The 24437-nt window shown below is 35.2% G+C and overlaps 1 pseudogene; it reads left to right on the top strand.

Annotated features, from left to right (window-relative positions):
* Window positions 1–941: 941 nt before the first annotated feature.
* LOC110567874 (zinc finger Ran-binding domain-containing protein 2-like) lies at window positions 942–2220 on the top strand (annotated as a pseudogene).
* Window positions 2221–24437: the final 22217 nt, after the last annotated feature.

The following is a 24437-nucleotide window of genomic DNA, read 5'->3' as shown; positions in this document are numbered from 1 at the left end:
CCACAATGACTGAACTAATTTACACTCCTACCAACGGTGTAAAATACTTAATGTAGATGATGGAGTGATGGGTGCAGCAAACCACCATGGCACGTGTATAACTATGTAGCAAACTTGCACGTTCTGTACTTGTACCCCAGAACTTAAAATAAAATTTAAAAAAAAAGAAACAGCTATAAGCCTTAAAAGAGTTAAAAAAAATTAGTACTGACTCTGGAATGTGCAAATCTGGGGGATTTAAGCTGTAAATATCAAGCAATACAGACTCAAAGAGATTTAAGCTTAAGAAAAAGTGTTTAATTGCCTACTAAAATTTTAGTCTCTGTAGAACACATCTTTGTGAAAACACAGTACTTTTAGAAATTGACTATAATTCAGTTATATAATCTCTTTAAAAGAGAAATTTATCCACATGTAATATGATGGAGAAAAAAATTATTCTTTAGCCATTGCTCAGTTCTATCTTTTACTTAAATAATTCAGATTTCACTTCTACCACTAAATGTAAATATTTCTATGATACAAAGTTTCTTTTAGAATTACTTCCTCCACATTTTATGTAACAGCAGGTTGTGCAGGAAGCTTAGTTCATGCTGTTTGTCTATATCACCTTATCCAATGATCTGTTATTTTTAAAAGGCGGTATTAAATATTTGTAAATATAAAGCCATATACATATGAAATTTTACTTTCACCGCCATAGCCATCAAATGTATCATTTACGAAAATTAGTGACACAATATGAAATAAAACAAAACCTGAATGCTACTGTACCATTGTACCTTAAGAGATTTAGATTAGATATAAAAGAGTTTTTATTTTTTATTTATTTAAATCTCAGGATTGTTAAGTATTAGAAAGATGCTCTGTCTTTAAAGGTCATTACAAAAACGTCTATCTGGAAGACATAGCTGCGAGTGTCTGTGCTGGTGGTGCTCAAGATGACCAAGAATTTCCGAGTCAGTGATGGGGACTGGATTTGCCCTGACAAAAGATGTGGAAATGTAAACTTTGCTAGAAGAACCAGTTGTAATCGATGTGGTGGGGAGAAAACAACTGAGGCCAAGATGATGGAAGCTGGGGGCACTGAAATAGGAAAGACACTTGCAGAAAAGAGCCGAGGCCTATTTAGTGCTAATGACTGGCAATGTAAAACTTGCAGCAATGTGAATTGGGCCAGAAGATCAGAGTGTAATATGTGTAATACTCCAAAGTATGCTAAATTAAAAGAAAGAACAGAATATGGTGGTGGCTTTAATGAAAGAGAAAATGTTGAATATATAGAAAGAGAAGAATCTGATGATGAATATGATGAGTTTGGACATAAAAAGAAAAAATACAGAGGGAAAGCAGTTGGTCCTGTATCTATATTAAAGGAATTAGAAGCTAAAGAATCAGAGCTGGCTCACGCCTCTAATCCCAGCACTTTGGGAGGCCGAGGCAGGTGGATCACGAGGTCAAGAGATCGACACCATCCTGGTCAACATGGTGAAACCCTGTCTCTACTAAAAATACAAAAAATTAGCTGGGCATGGTGGCGCGTGCCTGTAATCACAGCTACTCAGGAGGCTGAGGCAGGAGAATTGCCTGAACCCAGGAGGCAGAGGTTGCAGTGAACCGAGATCGCGCCATTGCACTCCAGCCTAGGTAACAAGAGTGAAACTCCGTCTCAAAAAAAAAAAAAAAAAAAAAAAAAAAAAAAAGAATCAGAGCAAGAGGATGAGGATGAAGATGATGCTGATCTCTCAAAAATATAATCTTGATGCCAGTGAAGAAGAAGGGAGTAATAAAAAGAGATCTAATAGACGAAGTCGCTGAAAGTCTCGATCTTCACATTCATGATATTCATCATGCTCATCCTCCCCCTCAAGTTCAAGGTCTAGGTCCAGGTCCCGTTAAAGAAGTTCTTCCAGTTCTCAGTCAAGATCTCGTTCCGGTTCCAGAGAACGTCCGAGATCTCGTGGGTTGAAGTCAAGATCCAGCTCCAGGTCCCACAGGGTGTCTTCTTCCCCACGAAAAATACCTTATTCAAGTTCATCATCTCCTGAGAGGAACAGAAAGAGATGTTGTTCTAGATCTTCTTCATCTGGTGATTGCAAAAAAAGACGAACAAGATCATGGTCACCTGAAAGACGCCACAGGTCATCTTCTGGATCATCCCATTCTGATTCCTGTTCAAATTCAAAAAAGAAATAATGCATTAAAATTTACATCTTAAAAAAATCCAGTACAGTGCGTGAAGCATATTTTTAAAGAAGTTGGTGTCTTACTTGGTCAGAAGTGCTAAATCTGCTAGTAGAGGTGCATGCCTTTCATTGCTTTTTCAAAACAATACAGCTGTGTTTATTTGTGAAGTTCAAAGTAAATAGCATTTTAAGCCATAATGTCCCAAAATAGATGCTCTGTTATTCATTATTTACAACCATTTGCTCCATTTAAAACACTTTCAGCTATAACAAAGTACTTTGCTTCCTAATTTAAACCCATTTTTCTCATTTTCAAATACATCCTGTCCATTGGCTAAGACAGGATTACCTAGACTTGCCTGAATTTTGGGCATGGAGGCAAGACTGGAAGCTAGTTGGAAACAACGTACTTATGGAAAAGAAGTCAACCTGTTTATGCTGCTAACGTTGTCAGTGATTCTCACCAAAAAAAAGTTAAACTATGTTGTAAAGCAGCCAACTGTAAATGTCTTTATTTTAAAATTCCCTATGCTAAGCGTGCCTTAGAATCGTCTCTCTTTTATCCAGCTTTACTTTTTTGCTCCAACACATTTACTACAAAAGAATCTTGTAAAGTCTAGAAGGAGAGAAGTGGTATTTATTTTCCTTTCTGACACATAATTTGGGGCAAAAAAGGAAGTTTAACAGTTTATCACTTCTCTGCTGATATGGTTTCTTGATAAAGACATCTCAGAATGCTTACCATATTTTAAGAAGCTTTGTGTGATATTCTTTAAAATCTAGTTATCCAATATAATATGGTAGAAAAGGCTAAATCATAGTTAATGAGCAAATTTAAGTAAGCTCTTAAAGTGTATTTCTCTTTTGGCATAAGGCCAGTGGAGACATTGTGAATTTAAGTGAACATTTGCCTCAAGATATTAACTGTAAACACACTGCATATAATTTTCTTCTGCATAACAAATGAAAGCTTATCTCTGCATAATGTAAGCAAAAATCATTATTTTTCCTATTCATTTGAAATAAGTTATGACTTAAAATTCTTTCGGAGTTTATTTCTCAAAACCTGGTCACATGAGCTTCATTTTGTTTTCTGGTTTAAAAAATAAAAAGGTTTCTCTTAACAGTGTTTTGAGTGAAAATGCAAGGTAAGTATATCTAGGGAAATCAACACTTGTGCTTGGGGGCTTTTTGTTATGGGGTATTGATTTATTTTTCTTGGTTTTTTTTCCTCTCCCATAACATTGTCTGCTGTAATTTAAATAAAAATTATGACATTTTAAGATATTTCATAGACAGACCAAATGAGAATATATATTTTTATTTTAAAGTGAATGTTTGTCTTTTCAGCTGCTCTAAAAATGAAAGCAAAATGTCTTATGTGGAAATATTTTGATAATATTTTTACAGTGAGCTTTCCCATGTTTTTATGTCTTAATTTTCTTTGCTGCGTTTATGTAGGTTGCACAAGAACTTTTACTGTCTTGTAATTGTGCCTCAGACTTTTTGAAAGTCTACTAAATTGCCCAGATGATCTAGATTCTACATGTTATCATTGGTGCTTTCTGTATTTAAAACTTTGGCTGTCCTAAGGAAGTGCAAGGTTATAATTTCGCTAATAGTGGTTTATAGACAATTCTGATGATTATGATTTCATTTGGTTTAACTAAGTATCATTTCATAAGGAAATGATACTATAGGCAAATGTAAATAAAGCCTGTGAGTCAAGCATCAAGTGGTGTTCGTTAGAAATGAACTAGAGATTTTTAAGCTCTGAAAACAAACAAACCAACAAAAACCAAACAAACAAACCAACAAGACTTCTATCTGAGGTGATTTGAGCGACCTGTTGCCTGAGGGGAGTGAGTGGGACTGGGTGACTTCTCAGTGTTGTACCTGGCCATTTGATTTATGATTCTGTGTTCTGGTGTGCAAGAACAGTTTGTTATGTTGATGTGCAAATGATCTGGCTTGAAGAAATCACATCAAGCAATCTCTCTATTTTAGTATTTTTCTCACTTTAAAAAAGATTCTATTTTCAAAGAGATAATGGACAATTATTAGTGTTTGCAGAATATTTCTCAAAATGAAAAGAAATAAGAAAAGCAAATTGTATACTTACTGCTGAAACTTTCTGTGACTGAATTGGCATATTATTTCAGCTTTTCCACTTACTGCAGAGCATTATTTCTTCAGCAGCATTAGAAGGTACCAGAAGAGTAATTTTGATGCTAGCACTGGAAAAACATATCTGTTCTTTTGGGACCAGAACTCAAGGTGATTAGTGCTCCAGGGATGTTGGAAACCCATGTAATGATTTGCCTTTGCATGAGAAAGCGCCTCCTTCTTCAAGTCCTGGAAAATCCTACAGAGATATGACTCACCTGGCCCACTTGGAGGACTGTGGATAGGATGGCATCATACTGAGAAGCAAGGATAATTGTGAGGGCCAGTGAGGCTTTAGAAGACACACTGCTTAGGTAAAAAGAGAAACATTAAAAAGAAATACGATAGAAGTACAATCATATTATCTCTTGATAAATTGAAGAGTAAAATAATAATGGTCTAATGGCTCAAGACTTACACTGAAAATTGGGGGCTATAAATTCTGATCTTGGCACTATGGTTAGCTCACGATGTGTGCATCTGCACAGGCAAATTGCTTCCTCTTTGAGGTTCAGTCACTGAAGCTGAGCAAGTTCAGAAGGTGACAGCATACCTAATGAGTATACAGTATTTTGCTTTCTTGTTACAGAGTCTCTCTTAATTGGGAAAGCAGGAGAAACACCATTACTTCCTTATAGCTTTCTTTGTTCATTGCCAACACCTCCCCCAACCCTGTTCACATCTGAAATCATAGAAACTAGAACTAGGGGTACCTTATATAAAAGTTATTTGGCTGAAGTCTCTTCACCCAGCTGAATGGGGGAAGAAATTATTGTTGCCTTCAGCCATTTCTATGTCACAGTACGGCTAAATGTCAAAATAGACACCCTCTGGACTCTCCAAGAGACAGGTTCTCATAGTGCAGCTACACACTGGGGTCCAACTCAACTCCTGGCATAATGATATTTTATACCTCTTTTTCTCAATTTCTAAAGATGCAGCTTCCTGCTGGTACCATAAAACAACCTGGGAACTCATGTGGATTTGAGATATGCACACCTATACCCTGGCTTCAGTGTTCTCACATGGCCAAGAATACTTGGCAACAGAAAACCTCAGAGGCAGTGAAAATGGAATGGAGATGGTGAATCTTCACTTGAGTTTTATTTATAGCTTGGAGCCAGTTGGCATTTTTTTTCTTTCCTGGTAATTTCTCAGATTTTTCCCAGCTTTTTCTTTTTGAGTCCTGATTCATTTTTTATTTTCTTACTTTATTTCTCAAGCTTATTTATTTATACTAAAATACATTATTTAAGACCTCACAAATTTTTTGAATGGATCTTCAAAGCTGGAAATAGAACACTAAGAGTTTCTGGTGCAATGACACAACTCTCATAGCACCCAGATTCTTCTTTGGAAGAAATATAGTACACTACCTGAACATAATAAGTGTTTATTTTCTGTATCAACAATCTTTATAAATGTGACTCGTTTAATTCTTCAAACAAACCAACTGGAGATAATTAGATAATAAACTACAATCATAATCTAAGGTTAATCCATCATCCTGTTTCTAATCCTAATCCTCTACACATCCTTCAGAACTTTACAGCACCAATTTCATTTTCGTACCATCTTTAAGCTTTTTCTTGAATGTTAAAATATTTGCACTGAGTGTCTTTTCTGTGTTAGGCACTGGATTAGGTGCTGAGAAAACTATGGTGAAGGAGACACACATCTGCCCTTAAGGAGCTTGCAGTCTTGTGTGGGAGAATAAGAAGCAAACCAGCATTGCAAGACAGAAGGATGAATACTTTTGAGACTTCATGACCTTAGCATAAATAAAAGAACTCTGATTCTTCCCACTACGTAAAAAAAAATGCTTAGGACTACCTATCCTAAGTAATTCCCATTCAAGTCTACTGGTGTTCACTTTTTTCTGCCAAATGATTCCATAGGACATTCACTCTCTCTGCTAGCTTGCTGGTTACAATGAACTGAATGCTTATGTCACTCCAAAATTTATATCTCGAAATTCTAAACCCCAAACTGATGGTATTTGGAGGTGGAGTCTTTGGGAGATGATTAGGTTGTAAAGGTGGTGTTCTCGTATTGGGATTAGGGCCCTTATAAAAGGTCCCAGAGAGCTAGCTGATCCTTTCTACCATGTGAGGACAGAGTTACAGGGTACCATCTATGAACCAGAAAGCCATCCCTAACCAGACAGCAAATGTGCCAGCACCTTGAACATGGGCTTCCCAGCCTCCAGAACTGTGAGGGATACATTTCTGTTGTTTATAAGCTACCCAGTTTTTGATATTTTGTCATAGGAGTCCAAATGGACTAAGAAACTGATCAATTTATTACCTCTACCATCCAGGCTTCTGCTCTTACCCTCCCACTGCTGCTAATACTTATCATTAAAGGCCATCTTCTAAAGATCAAATCCAGAGTCTTTTTCTCCATCATATTTCTTCTTGACTTAATGAAGCAATCATCATTGCTGACTGGCTCATGTCATTGGCTGAATCCTTGTGCAGCAACCTAATGTGTTTTACACTCGTCTTTGTCCCTGTTCTTCCCAAGATGTTAATCATCCTCTCCAGCCTCAGCTCTGCTCCTGAGTGCCAACTTTCCTTTTACACTGAGCATTTCCCCATAGATATTCTGCCAAACTGTACGCTCTGGGTATAAATTCAAACTCATTATCTTTTCGCTGTTAAAGTAAACTTCAAAAAGCATATCTTTGATATATTAGAGTTTCTCTTAAAAAATCTTTAATATCTCCTCGTTGTCTACTAAATTATATACACAGCCTCCAGCATAACATTCAATGTCTTACATGATTATCTCCTCAAGCCATGTTTTCAGTCTTTTCTTTTTCATGACTTTCAACACACATCCTATTCCAAAGACCAAGTTACGAGATTGCTGCATTTTAAATATGCCCATATTATTCTGCTTCCATTCTTTTGCTCATGATCATTTCTTGGACTGCAGTTCTATTTACTCCCACATCCTTCTGTCAGAATGCAGCTACTCTTTGAAGGCACTCTCGGCAGTCACCTGTTCCATGAAATTTCCCTATCCTACCCAAAGAGTTACCATCTTTCCTGTTTTAGAATGCTATAGCATGTTTTCTTTCCCCATCGTATTCCTCTATCACATATATAAATGTAATACAGCTTCTAATATACTACATAATGTTTTTATTAACTTTGTTTTTGATTGATACATAATATGTAGGTGTTTTGGGGGGTATGGTGGTAATTTAATATATTCCTCTAATTTGTAAAGGTCGAATCAATATATTTGGGATATCTATAACCTTAAATATTTATTTTTCTTTGTGCTAGAAGTAATTAAGTTATTCTCTTTTAAGTATTTTAAAATATACAATAGATTATTATAAACGGTAGTCACCCTACTGATCTATCAAACTTTATATTCGTACTCATTATTATTCAACCCTTCTTCATTCCCCTGCCTCCTATCCTATTCTATTATAGAATTTTGGAGTGTGCCCACCAAGGAGCTTACAAAGTATCTTATAGATATAACAAATTATTTTTAATATATGACAACAAAGATCCCAAAGAAAAGAATAGAAACAAACAGATATTTTTAGAAAACTCTACACTTTAACTCCATCCCCTTCACATTTTGACTTTGTGTTGTTTCAATTTACATATTTTTATATTGCCTATATCTTAACTAGTTGCTATCAGTATTACCGTTTTTGATAGATTTGTCTTTTAGGCTTTATACCAGACTTATGAGTAGATTGCACACCACAATTACAGTATTCAAATATTCTGAGTTTGTGTACTTAATCTTATACCTTCAAATGCTTTCTTTTTGCATGTTAATTTTTTTTTTTTCTTTCAGATTGAAGAACTCCTTTTAGCAGTTTTTTGTAACAGAGGTTTGGTGGTAATGAATTCTCTCAGCTTTTTGAGCGGGGAAAGCCTTTATCTCTCCTTTGTATTTGAAGAAAGTTTGCTAAAGCTTGCACTCCAGCCTGGGTGACAGAGAGAGACTCTGTCTCAAAAAAAAAAAAAAAAAAATCCTCAATGCAAATACATAGATGTACATTCATAGGAAACAACAGCAAACAGGGAACCATGATCTCCTTAAATAGCCAAAGTGAGGAATAACTGACTAACCCTAACAAGATAGTGATATGATGGCAGTTTTTTCTTTCAGCACTTTGAAAATATTATTCTACTCTCTCCTCACCTGTACAGTTTTTGTGAAGAACTCTGTTGCTGGACAACTTGGAGCTCTTTTCTATGTTTTTTTCTTCTTTTCTCTTGCTGCTTTTAGGATCTTTATCTTGAATTTTTGGGAATTTGATTATATGCCTTGTGGTAGTCTTATTAGTTTCAAATCTATTTGGTGTTCTTTTATACCTGGATATTTACATTTCTCAAATTTTAGAAAGTTTTCTATCATTACCAATAATTCTTCTATTTGGTCTTTTGAGGTAATACTTTATTTGTTGTAGGTGATCTTCATTTCTTCCTTTTATTCTTCTGAGTGTGTAGTTTCAAATTACTTTTCTTTGAGCTCACTAATTTTTTCCTCTACTTGATCCATTCTGCTGTTGATAGCCTCTAATGAATTTTTTCAGCTCCACGAATGTATTTCTCAGTTCTAAGATTGTTGTTTGATTTTTAAAAATTATTTCAATCCTTTGTTAAATTCATCTGATAAATTTCTGTATTATCTTGAAGATCACTGAGTTTCCTTTAAACTGCTATTTTGAATTATTGGTCAGAGAGTTCACATATCACTATCTTGTTAGGGCCAGTCAGTTATGCCTTGCTTTGTCTATTTAAGGAGATCGTGGTTCCCTGTTTGCTGTTGTTTGTTGTGGATGTATATCTGTGTATTTGCATTGAGGAATTTTTTTTTTTTTAATTTTCTTGAGACAGAGTCTCTCTCTGTCACCCAGGCTGGAGTGCAGTGGTGAGATCTTGGCTCACTTCCATCTTTGCTTTGGGAGGTCAAATGATTCTCCTGCCTCAGCCTCTCAAGTAGTTGGGATTACAGGTATGCACTAGCACACCCAGCTAATTTTTTGCATTTTTGGTAGGGACAGGGTTTTACCATGTTGGCCAGGCTGGTCTCAAACTCCTGACCTCAAGTGATCCACCCACCTCAGCCTTTCAAAGTACTGGGATTATAGGCATGAGCCACCACATCTGGGACATTGAGGGATTATTTATTTCTGTCTTCTCTGCCTGGGTTATTTTAGTTTTTATTGGGTATGTTTGCTTAGAGATTCTTTTTGATTTTCCTGTTGATCTTCTTTCTTTTAAAATGTTTTTCTACTAGATTGCTACCTCCTTTTTGGCACTTGATTGTGCTTTAAGCTTAAGTGTGCTTCAGTTCTAATAAACAGTCAGTGTGCTATCCATCCAAATTAAGGGAGATCCCAAAGGGGATATTCAAGTAGTGTGATAAGGGGACTTGTGGAACAAACCTCTAACAGCATGATAGTGCTGAACAGCTGCTCGGATTTGTCATCTTTAACTGAGTTACAGAGCAGGGTTCTTAGGGCCAAGTATGGTAATTCTGCCTTCCTTCTTTGTCTCTGGCTATCTCCAGGGATATTTATCTTCTCAGGCATTCTTGACACTTCTTGTGAGTTAAGACAGGGACAGGTATCCTGCTAGGGTACCAAGGGAACCTAAGATGGTGGGAAAGTTGGTTGTTCACCTCAATCTCACTTTTTTCAGTGCAGAATCTGTGAGTCAAGTGGGATGATTTTCTGTGAGCTTGGTGCTGGGTTGATTGTGGGGAGGGACATTTTTCATATGGAAGTCCAATTGTCATACTATCTGCTTGGAATGTTTTCACTTGTCTGTGACCCTAGAATGTGTCTCATCTTTGTTTTTAAGTTCTGGATATTGTGTACATTTGTTTTTGGCTTTCTGTTGGGGGAATAAAGCCAGCTTGATTCTATATTGCCATTTTACGTGTTATTAAAACACCTTTGAGGGCTGTATCTCATGTATTTCCTTGTACATATACCTTCCAAAATATATTTTGAGTTGTACTTACCCCCTCAAGCCACCATTTGTTCTTAGCTTGCCTATTTCTGACTCTGTTCTCCCATTACTTAGACATGTATTTATTCCAGTAGATATAAAAGTATGTGCAGCAAATTTGAGGATTGTGTTAAGTCTGTGATTGATAAAAATATTTTGAGTGATAAAATCAGTAGCCAAAAAAGCAGGCTGAGTTAAGAAAAATAGCAAGGTTAAATATAACATCAATCTAAAAGAAACCATTGGCAAAGAACTAGATAAAGAGGAAATGGTTGAGCAGTAGCTGATATAAAAAGAGTACCTAAAGATTTGACTCCATGGTTAAACCTAAATGAGTCCAGAGTATTAGTTGTTCTGTTCTACAATTTATTAGCAGTCAAACTTGGGGAAGTCACTGGACTTCATAGAGCATTTACTCTTTCATTTATTAAACAATATTGAGCCAAAGAACTATGTAGCAGACATTTCTAGGCAATAGAATTGCAACTATGAAAAAGAGTACTTGGTCTCTGTCCTTATGGACTTAGACACATTAGTGAAATGATAATATTTGTCCAAATTATAGTAAAACTAATATTCATCTTTAAATATTACTATACAGAAGATTAAATCAGAGGACAAAAGAATAGAGAGAAATAGACAAATACTATGTGAGAGATTGAAAAATATAAATAATAAATGCATGCAAAAATATCTAATATATTACCTGAATATGTTTTTACTCTTGATGTTACTTCAGTTTCTCTGCAATGCAACAAGATGTGAATTCATTTATTGTGCTTGGTACCAGGAGTACACTTTTTTTTAAAAAATCTAAGGATGCATGTCCTTCTTTGCTTTTGAAAATTTATTACTTATTGCATCTTCAAATATTTCTGTTTCTAAATTTTACCTTATCTTCTGGAACTCCTACTATGTGTGCGTTGGAGATTCTTAATGTATCTTATGTATTTCTTGACTATTCTTTCTTGTAAAAAATGCCATTGTCCCTTTGTTCAGCATTCTGGGCAATTTGCCCAATATTTTCTCCTAAACATAATGTCTCTTTTCAATGGCTTCACTCTAAATTATCCAATATATTGAATTTAAAAATTGACAACTCTAGTTTTTATTTTATAAAGTTTTTAATATATATGTTACATCTGCTGTGGTTCCTTTAGCTTGTTTTATAATTTCTTCTTCATTTTATGCAAATTATTATTTTGTCTCTTTTGCTGAAAAACCTAAATGTACTTACTTGCAAGTTTTTGCCATGTTATCTCATAAAATTAAGTTTATTTGGGTGAATTTATGGCCTGATTTTTGAATTTTTTGGCATTTTAGATATCTTCATGCATTTTTAGCATTTGGTTTGGTAAGATCATTTTGTGTGTGTGCGTGTGTGTTTGTGGAAGAGTTTTATGTTATTTCTTACTGTTCCTCTACGTCAGGATTATTCTTCATAGTCTATTATTTTTCAGTTGTTTTCTATCAGCCCTGTGGTGTCCCAGACCAGATGTAAGTCTTATAATGGTATTGAGGGCTACTGTCCAGGAGCCATAGTGCAAATCTAGCCACTGGCATTAGAAAGAGGCTTGGCTTGACTTTGATGAGGTTTTGCCATTCTTCTTCTGCCTCCCTGGGTCTAGAGCTTCTTATAAAGTTAGACCCTCTTCAATAACAAGTTGTGGGGGTTGCAACACTGCAGCCCTAATTTTAACCAGTGAGTCTGACTTTGTTGTACCATCTCATTAGTGAAATATTTAGTCCCTATTGTCAAGCAAGATCAAAACTTCAAGCTACTGGGGATTGCTTCTGGACCAACAGTAGAGCAGGCCTGTAGTTTTAGTTGTACATGTCATGTTCAATTTTCATCGTTTTTTTAGTCCACAGAGGTGTTAAATATTTTTGTAAATGTCCCTCTTTGTGTTTAAATAATTTCTTTTGCATTCATTTAACATGCTTGATCACTTTCAGAATGCTTAAATTTAGTTAATTTAAAACCAGAAGTAAACTAAGGCAGCACATGTCCAGTTGCATTGATAATTACCTGGAGAAAAAAACAACAAAAAATACTACACCTCTTTACTAGTAGAAACTCTATAGCTTGACATTTACATACAGTTATCACTGTAAATCTTCAACCAGCACTAAGGTCAGCTGGCCTTTATTTTTTCCTAACACCTTCCTTTTTGAAGCACTTTCTTTGAGTTTTCATGGAATATTATTTATAATTTAATATAATTCTATAAAAATATTGAGAGAGGGGAGAAAAATAACAATAAGAGCACAGTGTGATTTATCTCAATCTCACAATATCTAGAGAATCTCAGTCTTACTAGAGGTCACTCTACGTAATTCAATATGCATCACATTAGTGATTTACTAAATATATATTTTTTAATTCTGGCTTTTTTTTCTTATTATTAAGGTAAAATTCCTCCAGCTTTCCAGTAGAAAGGTAGAAAAGCCCCACTCCTTAAATCTATATCTCTAGTATCTAGTTCTTCATGTATATCAGAATTCAATAAACATTTGTTCTATAATACTTGCAAAAGAGGCTGTGTACTTTCATTGTAGGCTTGTAGAATGAAACACAGTTGACCCTTTAACAACACAAGGAGTTTGAACTGTGTGGGTACATTTATATGCAAGTTAGAAAAAATGAACATTACAATGAGTGTACCTGCCTCTTCTCCCTCTCATTTCACTTCCTCCTCTGCCTCTGCCCGCACTCACCTCTTCTGCCTCTGCCTGCACTCAGACAGTAAGAACAAACCTCCTCTTATTCCTCCTCCTCAGCTTACTCAATGTGAAGACAATGAGGATGAAGACCTTTATAATGATCCACTTCCACTTAATGAATAGTAAATATATTTTCTCTTCTTTATGATTTTCTTAGTAACATCTTATTTCTTAAAGCTTACTTATTGTAAGAATATACCATGTTATACATGTAAAATACAAAATATGTGTTAACCAACTGTTCATTTATCCGTAAGACTTCCAATCAGTAGCAAGCTATTAATAGTTAGGGTTCAGGGGAGTCAAAAGTTATATGTGAATTTTTGACTGTGCAGGGGTTCAGCACCCCTAACCTCTGCATTATTCAAGGGCCAACTGTACATGCATTTAATATTTCTAGCTGGGTGTGGTGGCTCACACATGTAATCCCAGCACTTGGGAGGCTGAGGTGGGCAGATCATGAGGTCAGGAGTTCAAGACCATCCTGGCCAACATGGTGAAACCCTGTCTCTACTAAAAATACAAAAATTAGCTGGGCATGGTGGCTTGCGCTTATAGTCCCAGCTACTAGGGAGGCTGAGGCAGGAGAATCACTTGAACCCGGGAGGTAGATGTTGCAGTGAGCTAAGATTGCCCCATTGCACTCCAGCTTGGTGACAGAGTGAGACTCTGTCTCAAAACAAACAAACAAACAAATAAACAAACAAACAAAAACATTTCTAGACACTAAGTGTGTCATGAAAAAACCCAGGTAGTTGGAACAGTCATGTCTCTACCATGTCTTGCTGGAATGAACCATAGACAGTGACACTTCACAGTCATTCCCACTGGATATTTATGGGGGCAGAAATTTAATGTATAATAATACATAGATGTGCAATGTATGATTAAGCATATATGATATTAGTACATTAGTTCATGTGGACAAGAGGAATGCACAATGTACATAGTTACAGCATTAATTTTGTGACTTTTTTTCAATATTATGAAATTGAAATAGCAGTTAAAATAAAATTATTGTACTCCACATAGAGAATTCAGGGAATAGTTTAAGTAGACTTTCGGCTTGGGTGCTGGCCATGAAGTGAAATGCTTCTTTCCTGAAATTATCCTGGGGAGGAGGGTCCTCCATTTTTGGTTTATAAGACCCGAGTAATGTAATTATACTATAAGGATGCCTTCATTTGAACAACTTGTTTGCTATTAGACTAGTGAGTGGCATTAAAACAAGGATGAGAGAAAAGTATGTGATAGATGTTGCTTGGCTGATTATTATATTCAATATAACAATAAACATGACTATGAGATTTTTATGTCAAATTCTGTGGGCTTATTTATAAAATATCATTTGGTTTTGTATTATTCTTTCTGTATCTATTGCCATAGCGCTAGTTTAGTCCTTTATAACTTTTTTTTTTGTACAAATTCAATTACTTTTAACTGGTTTCCCTGCCTTGAGTCTGTCTGATGGCTCTTAACATTTATGGGGTCTGGAACCTTTCTGAGAATCTGATGAGAACTATGAAACTTCTTCCTTGAAAATGCATTCCTTGAAATCCACTTGTTATATAAACTTCAGTGGGGTTTATAAGGCCTGAAGCTGGCATGTGAACTTCTAAAGTACTTCCATTTGAATCTATTAGATTTTTCTTATTCATCATCCATTTATGCATCAATGCTTTTGAGTATGCACTAAATTTGGCGCACTTGTGTTAAGCTTTGGAAATACAAAGATAAATAGGAAATGAGCTTTACTCTTAAAAAAATGCTCATCATAGTCTAGACTAGAGGAAGAAATATGTCCCATATATGTGATACAGTATTATAAGTATTTATGGGCTACAGAGGAGGCCCCATACAGAAAATTTTGGTTCTGTTAGGGGAATATTGAGTAAAGCCTTCATGAAGCAGGTTAACTCTCCCAAAGGAATGCCTTTATTATTCTATTCCTATATTCAGAAAAGTGCAGTGATGCTCTATTGAAATATAAGAATCTTGTTAATGAGATTTCAATCTATTTTTGTCTTGTTAATTATCAGCCAAGTCACATGAGGTAAATTACATAAAATCTTTGGATTTTAATTTTTCTCACCTATAATAATAAGAATAGTAGTAACAAATAAGAACTACTTTATAAAATTTTGTAGAAGAATAATATTAATAATAAGTTCACCTGCAAGTATTGTACAATGCTTTACATTTATTATTTCTAGTGTATCAGAATGGCTAAAGATGAAGATTTTGGGATCAGCAAAATCTCTGATCTTTCCTGGCTTTGCCAATTTTTGTCTGTCTGATTTGGGGCAACTAATTTGACCTGCTTATTTATTTCCTCATCTGCACAAAAGGAATGATAACATGCCTCCCAAGGATAACTGAAAGGATTAAATCAGACAATACAATTCATCTGAGCATGGTGCCTAGTACAATACTAGACGCTCTTATTACGATTGGAAAAAGTGTCTTTTTAGTGCATGTAATTATCACCATTTATAGGTGAGGAAACTGAGGTCCATATAGTTAAATAACTTTCTCATACAGGTCATACAGGCATGGAAATGTACAACTGGCATTCAAGTGTCTTTGACTTCAAAGGTTATGTTTAATTCAAGGCTTGGGAGGGGTTGATGTAGAGGTGGAGAGAGAACAAGGGAGAGCAGAGATGGCACTGGCATATTTCTTGGTATGTAGTTATTAAAGTCACTCTCTTTTCAAACATTCTGTTTCAGTTTGTATTTTTTACTTCAGCTAGTCTTATCCATCATTGACCCAGAACAACTCCTTTATCTATGCTATGTCCTATCCTTGTCTTCTACTTTCAATTCCTACTCCTTTCCTGAGCCCTGGGGAGGACTCACTGCCTTTTGGAAGCTGTCTAGACCACCTCTCCTGGGAGCAATCTTTTGTAGCCTTCAGACTCCATAACACTTATTTTCTGTATCACTTACTTGGCAATAATCTTACCCAGCTCTTTATTGTTACCTTTCAGGTCTGTATATTTTTATCACCTCCCAGAGATCATACCTCTTTGTAAGTAGGAGCCATCATGTAACTCAGCTTGCAGCACTGTCTGACATATACCAACCTTCAATGCATATCTCGTTATTGATTGAGTTTTTTGGAAGATGATTTTAAAAGGCATCTTGCTTCAGTGTGAGCAGAATTATGAAATCATAATGTCAGTCATAGGGAAAATACAGTTCTATTTGTGTACCAAGTTTCTTTAGAAACATTTCTAATGTGAAGAGTAATGAACACTTTTTTATTCTTGTAGCTGAAAGATGAATGAAAAGATAATAGTAAGATGGCTTTGTAAAAAATAATGGCATCAAAGGAAATCTCATAAAATTCTAGAGAATTTATCATTTTGCATTGCTTCTTTTTCTCTTTTCTTCCTGTGCTGGAAAAAATAAGTTACTAGAGCACTTTATGTGTCCATCTGATAGCCTTGTTAATATAACAGTAACATTTGTAACAGTGTGTTATTTACTTGCCATATTTAACACATGGATGTCAGAGAGTGAGAACAATTCTCTGTTGAAAGTATATTATTCATTATGCAGTTCTTCATATTGACTTGTGACACCATGTTATATAATTTAGGAGAAAAGGATACTTAAAGGTAAAAAATAAAGATGATGTTTTAATTTTTTTTTTCAGTGGAATTTTTTTAATCCTTAGGATGTTGCTTTTACAAATTGTGGGTAGGTTTTTGCTTTCTCCTTCTCTCTCCTTGTACTCAGACCATTTCTGGTAGATAAGAAAGACTTAGGGAGTGGAAGACCGCAAACAGATGGGCACTGGCAGCTTAGGTCTGATTTTATCAGACTGCATTCTGTCCTGGAGGAAACGTTGTTATTGTGGTAACTAAGCATAAGGCATTATGGTCATGCCATGTTGATTTTCGGAATCAAAAAATAACACTTTCACTCGTGTCTGACAGAAAATGAGTTAACTTAATAGTTTTGCCCTTAACCTTAAGTGGAAGAAAATGGAACTAAAAAATTTAAATTTATATGGTTATTAAGGAATGATTAGATATTGTCTCACAGGGGATTTTGGCACTGTGCTTGTGAAATAATGCATTTTTTTGTTTTGTTTTTCAATGGCCAATTTTCAGTCTTCATTGTAGTTGACCTCTCAGAGCTTATGATGCAGTTGCTCACACCCTCTTCCTTGATACCTTTTCTTCACATGGTTTCTAGGACATCAAATCCCTGTGGTTTTAATCCTACTTCACTGGCTGTTTTTTCTCAATCTCGTTAACTGATGCTCCTTTTCTGCCTATCCCCTGATTGTTGGAATATCTCAGCACACTCACTTCCTTGGTGATTGAATCCAGTCTCATAGCTTATGTACTAAGTACATGTGAACAGATCCCAAATTTATATCTCTTTTCCAGATCTTTAGCCTGACCCACAGATGTCAGTATCTGCTATTGACTTGACTTCTCTATTTGAATGTCTAACAGATATCCCATGCCAGACCTGTCCGAAACCCTCCTATTTGATTCTCAATATTTCATTCTTGGTATTCTCTATCTCATTTAATGGCACTCCCATCATTCCAGTTAGTAAACTGGAAATAGTGGTCTAATCCTTTACTCCTTTCTTTTACTGAAATCCCACATCTAATCCATTATGAAATCCTGTTGGCTATAGTTTCAAAATATATGTAAATTTCATTCACATTTTATTACTTTCATTCTACCACTCTGACTCAAATCATCATCAGCTTTTGTCTGGATAGCCATAATGGCATCCTAACTTAACTTGCCTGTCTCCTCCTACCATTGTCCCTCACATCCCAACCCCTTCAATAGTCTAAACCCAGCAGAGAAGCCAGAGGGATCTTTCTAAAAAGTGGGTCAGATCTTGCTGCTCCTTGCTCAAGACCCTGAAGTAATTTCCCTTTCTACTTAGAGAAAGCAAAGGTAAATTAGTGGCTTTAAGACCCTGCATGATCTCACCTCTGTTACTTCTCTGATTTTATCTCTAGCTACCCTTCTGCTTGCTTCTACCTTTACTGGCCTCTGCTTTTTCCCAATACACAGGAATGTTCTCGGCCTTTCCTTTGCCTACAATTCTCTTCCCCTATGTATCCTCCTTGCTAATTATCTCAACTCCCTAATGTCATTTCCCAAATGACATGCTTCCAATGAGGCCTATGTTTCCTGACCACCCTATTTAAAATGGCACCACTTTTCCCCGTGTCTAACCGCCCAACTCTCCAGATACCCCTTATCTTACTCTATTTTCCTTTTTTTTTTTAAAAAAGTATTTAGAAATTATCATCTTCTTACACATTATATTTTACTTATATAATGTTTATTTTTTAACTTTCTCAGTTGAATTGTAAACTTCATGTTTACAGTGGCCTGTCCTCATTTTGCTCATTGATGTATCCCAAGATGCTGGAAGGTTCTGGCACAATGTAGGCACTAATAAATATTTGGGTAATGAATGAATGAATGGGTGAATGAGTAGTGGAAAAGCAGTGACCTGACAGCTTCTTCATTGCTTGGCGTTATGGGCTAGTTCGGTATTGGACAGATTGCCTCACCACAGTCTGATTATTGCTGTTTCTTTTAAAGAGAAAGGCTATTCGGCTAGTTAGGATTTTAGTGTATTTAATGGGCCTCATGAAACTCTTCTTACTCTTCTCCCTTCTGGGAGCCTTTATTTTGTTTCAATCTACTTTTCTTTCAATTTCCTGGCCACCAAAGAGGAGGTTATTGAGGAAATGGTAACTTTATGCTTTGATTGTACACTTGAATTGCTGCACAAAACTAGGAGTTGATATCACAACACCATTTTCTTTCCAAATACATCTGTACTATGACAAGACTTAAATAATTTCTGGGGGAAAATAATGTAAGTATTAACTAAGTATGAGCACAGCTACCATGCAGTAATAAATACTCTTATCTGATATGTGGATCTTGGGGAGTTTTTCTGACTCCTTCGCATAGCACCTGTTCTAATTTCTGTGCCTCTGTGTTTATTGTGATAAGATAAGGCTGATTGCCATGGAAAGCAAGCCAGGCTGGGAAAGGTCTGGAGTAGGAGTGTAACTCTCACTAGTATTGCAGTGAGTAGTGTTTTCAGTAATTATGATATTGAGTAATAATAAGAATAAAGGAAGTATGCTGTATTCTTTCCCAGTTTCTGAATATCATAGCACTAAATGGAAGTAGACTTTTCTGTCATTTCTTCTATCATTTAACATCTGTTACTTATGGTGACCGAGAGTTAACAAATAAACATCTGTCATCTTATTATATAAGGAAAGCTTTTCTCTTTCTTCAAATAAATTTTCATTTGATGGTGCTTAGAATGTGGTAGATGATCTCCAAAGATGGCTGTCCAACAATTTCCCCATTTCCTGTAAGTGCGTTGCACTTCTCCCATCAGGAGGAAAAATCTATTCTCTGTACATCCCTCTCTCTTTAACCTGGGCTGACTTTGTAACTTGCTTTGAATAATAGAATACAACAGACAAAAAAGTAATCCTGAGCCAGTTCTGGGCCTGGTTTTAGGAAGGGTGGCAGCTTTTGATTTTTCTCCCCAAGAACCATTTGCCATGATGAGGGAAATCCAGGTTGTCCTGAGGGCGAGAAGAAACCCATGGAGAGGCCTTAGAAGATAAGTTCCTATATATAGATAGAGGTCACCTGGAGAAAAACTGAGGGGGGCCAGCTGACAATCAGTGCCAAGATTCCTGCCCTAGGATGAGATCTTGACTCTTCCATTCCAGCTCAGATACCAGATAAATGCAGCTGCATGAGTGACCCAAAATCACATGAAGTAGAAGAACCCATTCTAGCTATAGATTTGCAAAAAATAATAAATTGCTGTTGTTTTAAGCCATTAACTTTTGGGGTGGTTTGCTATGTTGCAATAAATAACTTATGCAATGAACTTTTGAGTATCAGAGGAGTTTGTTTTAACCTTTAATTTCAGATCTTGCTTTAAGTTATTTGGTGATTTTCCACAAACTTAAGAAAATGGTTTATTCCATTTGGGAAAGACATGTAGAGGGACTAGAAGATAGAGACTGCTGGTGGGTTGGAAAATGACAGAGCTTCTTGGGGTGTCAGGGAGGTGAGGCTATAGGGTCTCTCTTGTCACAGGACTGCATGATCCCATGTCCACAAGATGACCTGGGAGAGAGATGTTTGTGGGTGGAAGGGTGGGAATAAAGGCCAGGAGTTTGATTTTTTTTTTTTTTCCTTAGGATAAGTACAGGATTTTTCCTTAGGATAACTGACTGCTGTCTTGACACATTAAAAAGACATTGACTTTCTGAGATGAAATCTAGAGATAGCAACACCTTATTCACTGTGTATTAATGATAGATGTGTAGAGGGCAGGTATTCACTTGGGTTTGGATATAAATTATGAAGGGATTTTTCCCCCAAAAAGAAATAGTGATATATTTGAAAGTGCTGGATGTGTTTTCTGATCTATCTGTTTTCAAGAATTTTTACCTTTTTATAGACTCATTTCAACTCTGCATTTGAAACCAGATGGCTTATTCTTGAACTGCAAGACTGAATATATTAACCTTTAATGTAAATGCACTTACTCATTGAGCAGTTGGTTACTCCCACATCTTTCTAAATGACCTTGATGATAAAAGAACCACTTTTTGATTCTTACTTTTTTTTTAATGCTTACTAGGAATTTTTATTGAAAGTTACCAAACCATCTGATTTAGATGTTTTAAAATGTAAAAGTCAGAAACAAGTTGGCATTGCTAAGGTACTATGGATGAAAGGGTTGCCACCACTCTATAATCTTGAGTTGTAAAGAAGCAATTTGAGTTATTTTCTGTGTGGGTTGGCAAGTGAGCTTTTTGTGGGCTAGAACTGGTAAAACAAAGATATATTCAAGCTGTGAAATGCATTCAAGAGTAAAAAGCAATAAACGACAAGAGTCCTGTTTTGTCAGATATGTTTGTGACTGTTGTGCAGGTTCTGATTATAGGGAAAAATGCCTTTTAAAAATTTTGGAATGATGGGTCTCCCATTGTGGAGATAGGTTGGTTTGGCTGCAAAAGAGAACAGATGGAAAGCTTTATCTTCAACTAGTGCTATCAGTTAGTTTCTCCTTATCACTTAAAAATCATATGTTCTTAATAGTTTTTAAAGTTCAGTCCCCCCCCCCATTTAATAGTCTTTTAAAACTTTTACATAACTACTATTTTCTGGTGCTGGCCTGTTCTAAAAACTATTCTTGAATGTACTACAATCTGTAAAAGATCAGGAATTGTAAGAATTCCTTTTTGAATTGTATCAAGCTACTTAGCCCCATTTAAAAATGACCTTGATAGAGTTCAGTACAGCTGTGGCTAAATTCCACCAAATGTCAAAAGTTTTATTCATTGTTATTCTTTATGCTCAAGGAACAAAAAGTGAGGCAAAATTATTCACTCCTATTAGGTTATTACTAGGGAGAAAATAAATAAATAAGTATGCTGAGATTGAAGTGCTTTGAAGGGAAGTGGGATGAAATACCTTGGCATTGATCATTAAATATAAAAGTGGAAGCTAAATGTGGAATTAGGTGAAGGGGAAAGCATCTTTACAATTTGACTTTTTTTAATATTAAGAAAATAAGCTATAATTCTAGACATTGCAAATCCAGTGGGTTCTTTCTTATTACCACATTCACATCCTGTTTATATAAAGAACTCAAGGACATTTACTTCAACTAAAACTTTTCCTTTTAATGTGCATTAAAAAAATTACATTCTTTCTAAAATGGTGTTGCAATTTTAACCTCAGCAGTTTTGCATAGCATAGTTTTCACATTATAGGGACAGAGTTGAAGAGATTTTCTGACAACTTAATTGATTTGTTTTTAGTGTTCTTTGGCTTATGTTTTTGGGATAAAAATAACTATTTGAGGTGATCTCATTTTAACTATGTAAGATTTCAAGTGCATTGCATACATGGATCTTCATCTTCATTTATATTTCAGAGTGTTCCTGTTGGTGATTGCAGAATTTGATTCTGATATTATTTGTTATTATTTTGTTGCTTGTCAGAAAGCAGATTTAGTAGTTTAAGGGAAAACCATCAATAAAAATTGCTTGCTTTCATGATTTGGTTTCATCTATCAGCAAGAAATATTGATGTTTGTAGGCAGAAACTACTTAGATTTTTCTTCCTGACCAAATGAGTATGAGGTGGCATTCATTACTCTAATGGATAAATGGCCTAGTGCCTATTGATATTATTCATGTTTGTTCACTCACTCTGAGTAAACTTTATTTTTTTCAGTATGATATCTGAGGTAGTAATCAACTTGGCATTGCACTGTCTGAAGCACATAAAATTCATTCTGTCATTTTGTTTTAAAAATAATGTTAGTTATTTACAATATTAAGTCATTTTTTAGTAAAAACTGCTTTAAGATGCTTAATAAACCAGCATTTTTCTTATTTATGATTTAATTGAAACATTTCTAAATGCATTCTGTTCATTAAACCTTCTTCATCTTTAAAGCTGGTAGTAATGCATTCTTTAAGCAGGTCTTTAAAAAGTATTAGAACATTTAGCATTTAATGTATAAATTTTGGATGACTTTGAAATCTTTCAAATTACTATTTGCTAGATTATGGATGGGAATAATATTATGCCTATGTGGTTTTGGATATACTGATGCATTCTAATAAGATATAAAGTTAAGATACAAAAATCAATGTCCTATGTATTTTGGTTAGACAATTTGATGAAAGAGAAACTTATGTACAATGGCAGCATAAAAGATAAAATAGGAATAATATTAAGAAATGTGAAAGAACTATATGAAAAAAACCTTTGAAGCCTTGATTATGTGAAATTATAATCTTTGTTCTTGGATAAGACAACTCCACATTACAGAGATGTTGGTTCTCTCCATGTTAGAGAGACTCCATGATCACAGTAACAGTGGCAATTAGTTTTCTTTTTTCTTTCTGGAGTTAGACAAGTTGGTAACAAAATTGATGTAGGCAAATCATGAAAAAGGAGCTCAGAAAATCCTAAAAAAGAACAGCAATAAAAGGGATATTAAAATATATTAGAAAGCCTTTATAATTAAACCAGTGTACTATGAGTGTATAATTTGATAGTCTAATGCAACAGAATGGAAGTTCCAGGAATAGATCCAAATGCATGTTGAAATTTAATATCTAATAAAGATGATATCTAAGCTCTCTGTGGAAGAGATGAGCTTTAAAAAAAAATGGCGTTGAGAAAACTGGCCATTTCAAAAAAGATAAAATTGCATCTATGCTTTATATAAAACAGTAGAATAAACTACAAATGGATCAGAGACTTAAGTGAAAAAAACAAAAACATTCAAGTACCAAAAGATAACATCACTGAATTCCTCTACAGGAAAGCCTTTCTATTTATGACTCAAAATTCAGAAGTAATAAAATGAAAGATTGATTAACTTGACTATATAAAACTTTTGCACAGGAAAAAATTACCAGCAAAGTCAAAAGACAAATTACTAACTAGGGAGAAATATTTATAACTTCTATAACAGACAATAGGCCAATTTACTTAATATGTGAAGGGACTAATAAAAAGTGAGGGGAAATAAGGTCAAAACTTTTGATAGAAAAAAATGGGAAAAAGACATAAACAGTTCACAGAGAAAGATATCTAATGACATGTAAATATGTGAAAAGATTCAAAGTACTTTTATACCTTTCAGATTGGGGAACACACAAATCTTTGACAATCTTTGTTGATGAGTCTGTAGGGAAACAGAAATTTATACATACTGTTATTGTGAGGGTGAAATGTTATAATCCTTATGAAAGGGAATTTGGTAACATCTAATAAAATTAAATGTGCACTTACATAAAGATCATTTTTAGGGACTTATTTTTGAGGTACTTGTATACAAATATAAAATAACAAATATAGGGAGCTATTGATCATGTCACTGTAAAAGAAAAATATGGGAAATAAATGCTCAGCTATAAAAAATTGGTTACACAGCACACAGTAGAATACTATGCAGTCATGAAAACACTGTGCAGTCTCTAGAAATTGAGAGCAATTAATTTATGTAGTTTATTCTTATATGGAAAAAAATAGGTTCAAAAGAGTATAGGTAGTTGTGGCAGGCAGCTTCTGATATACAATTTAGTGGTCCCCACTTCCTGGTGTTTAAAGCCTTTGTAATACTCTCTCCTTGAGTGCAGGTGGACTTTGTGACTTACTTCTCACAAATAAATTACCGCAAAAGTGATGGGGTGTTATTTCTATGACTAGGTTATAAAGACTGTGACCTCTGACTTGCTGATATTCTCTCTCCCTGGGTTGTCTCCCATGCTTGCTTTAATGGAAAGATCTGCCAGG

The sequence above is a fragment of the Aotus nancymaae genome, unplaced genomic scaffold, assembly GCF_030222135.1.
Source record: "Aotus nancymaae isolate 86718 unplaced genomic scaffold, 86718_ANA_hifiasm-v0.15.2.pri h1tg000008l, whole genome shotgun sequence".
In the NCBI taxonomy this organism is placed as follows: Eukaryota; Metazoa; Chordata; class Mammalia; order Primates; family Aotidae; genus Aotus; species Aotus nancymaae.
Note: the sequence above shows the minus strand (reverse complement) of the source record. Positions and strands in the feature narration are given on the sequence as shown.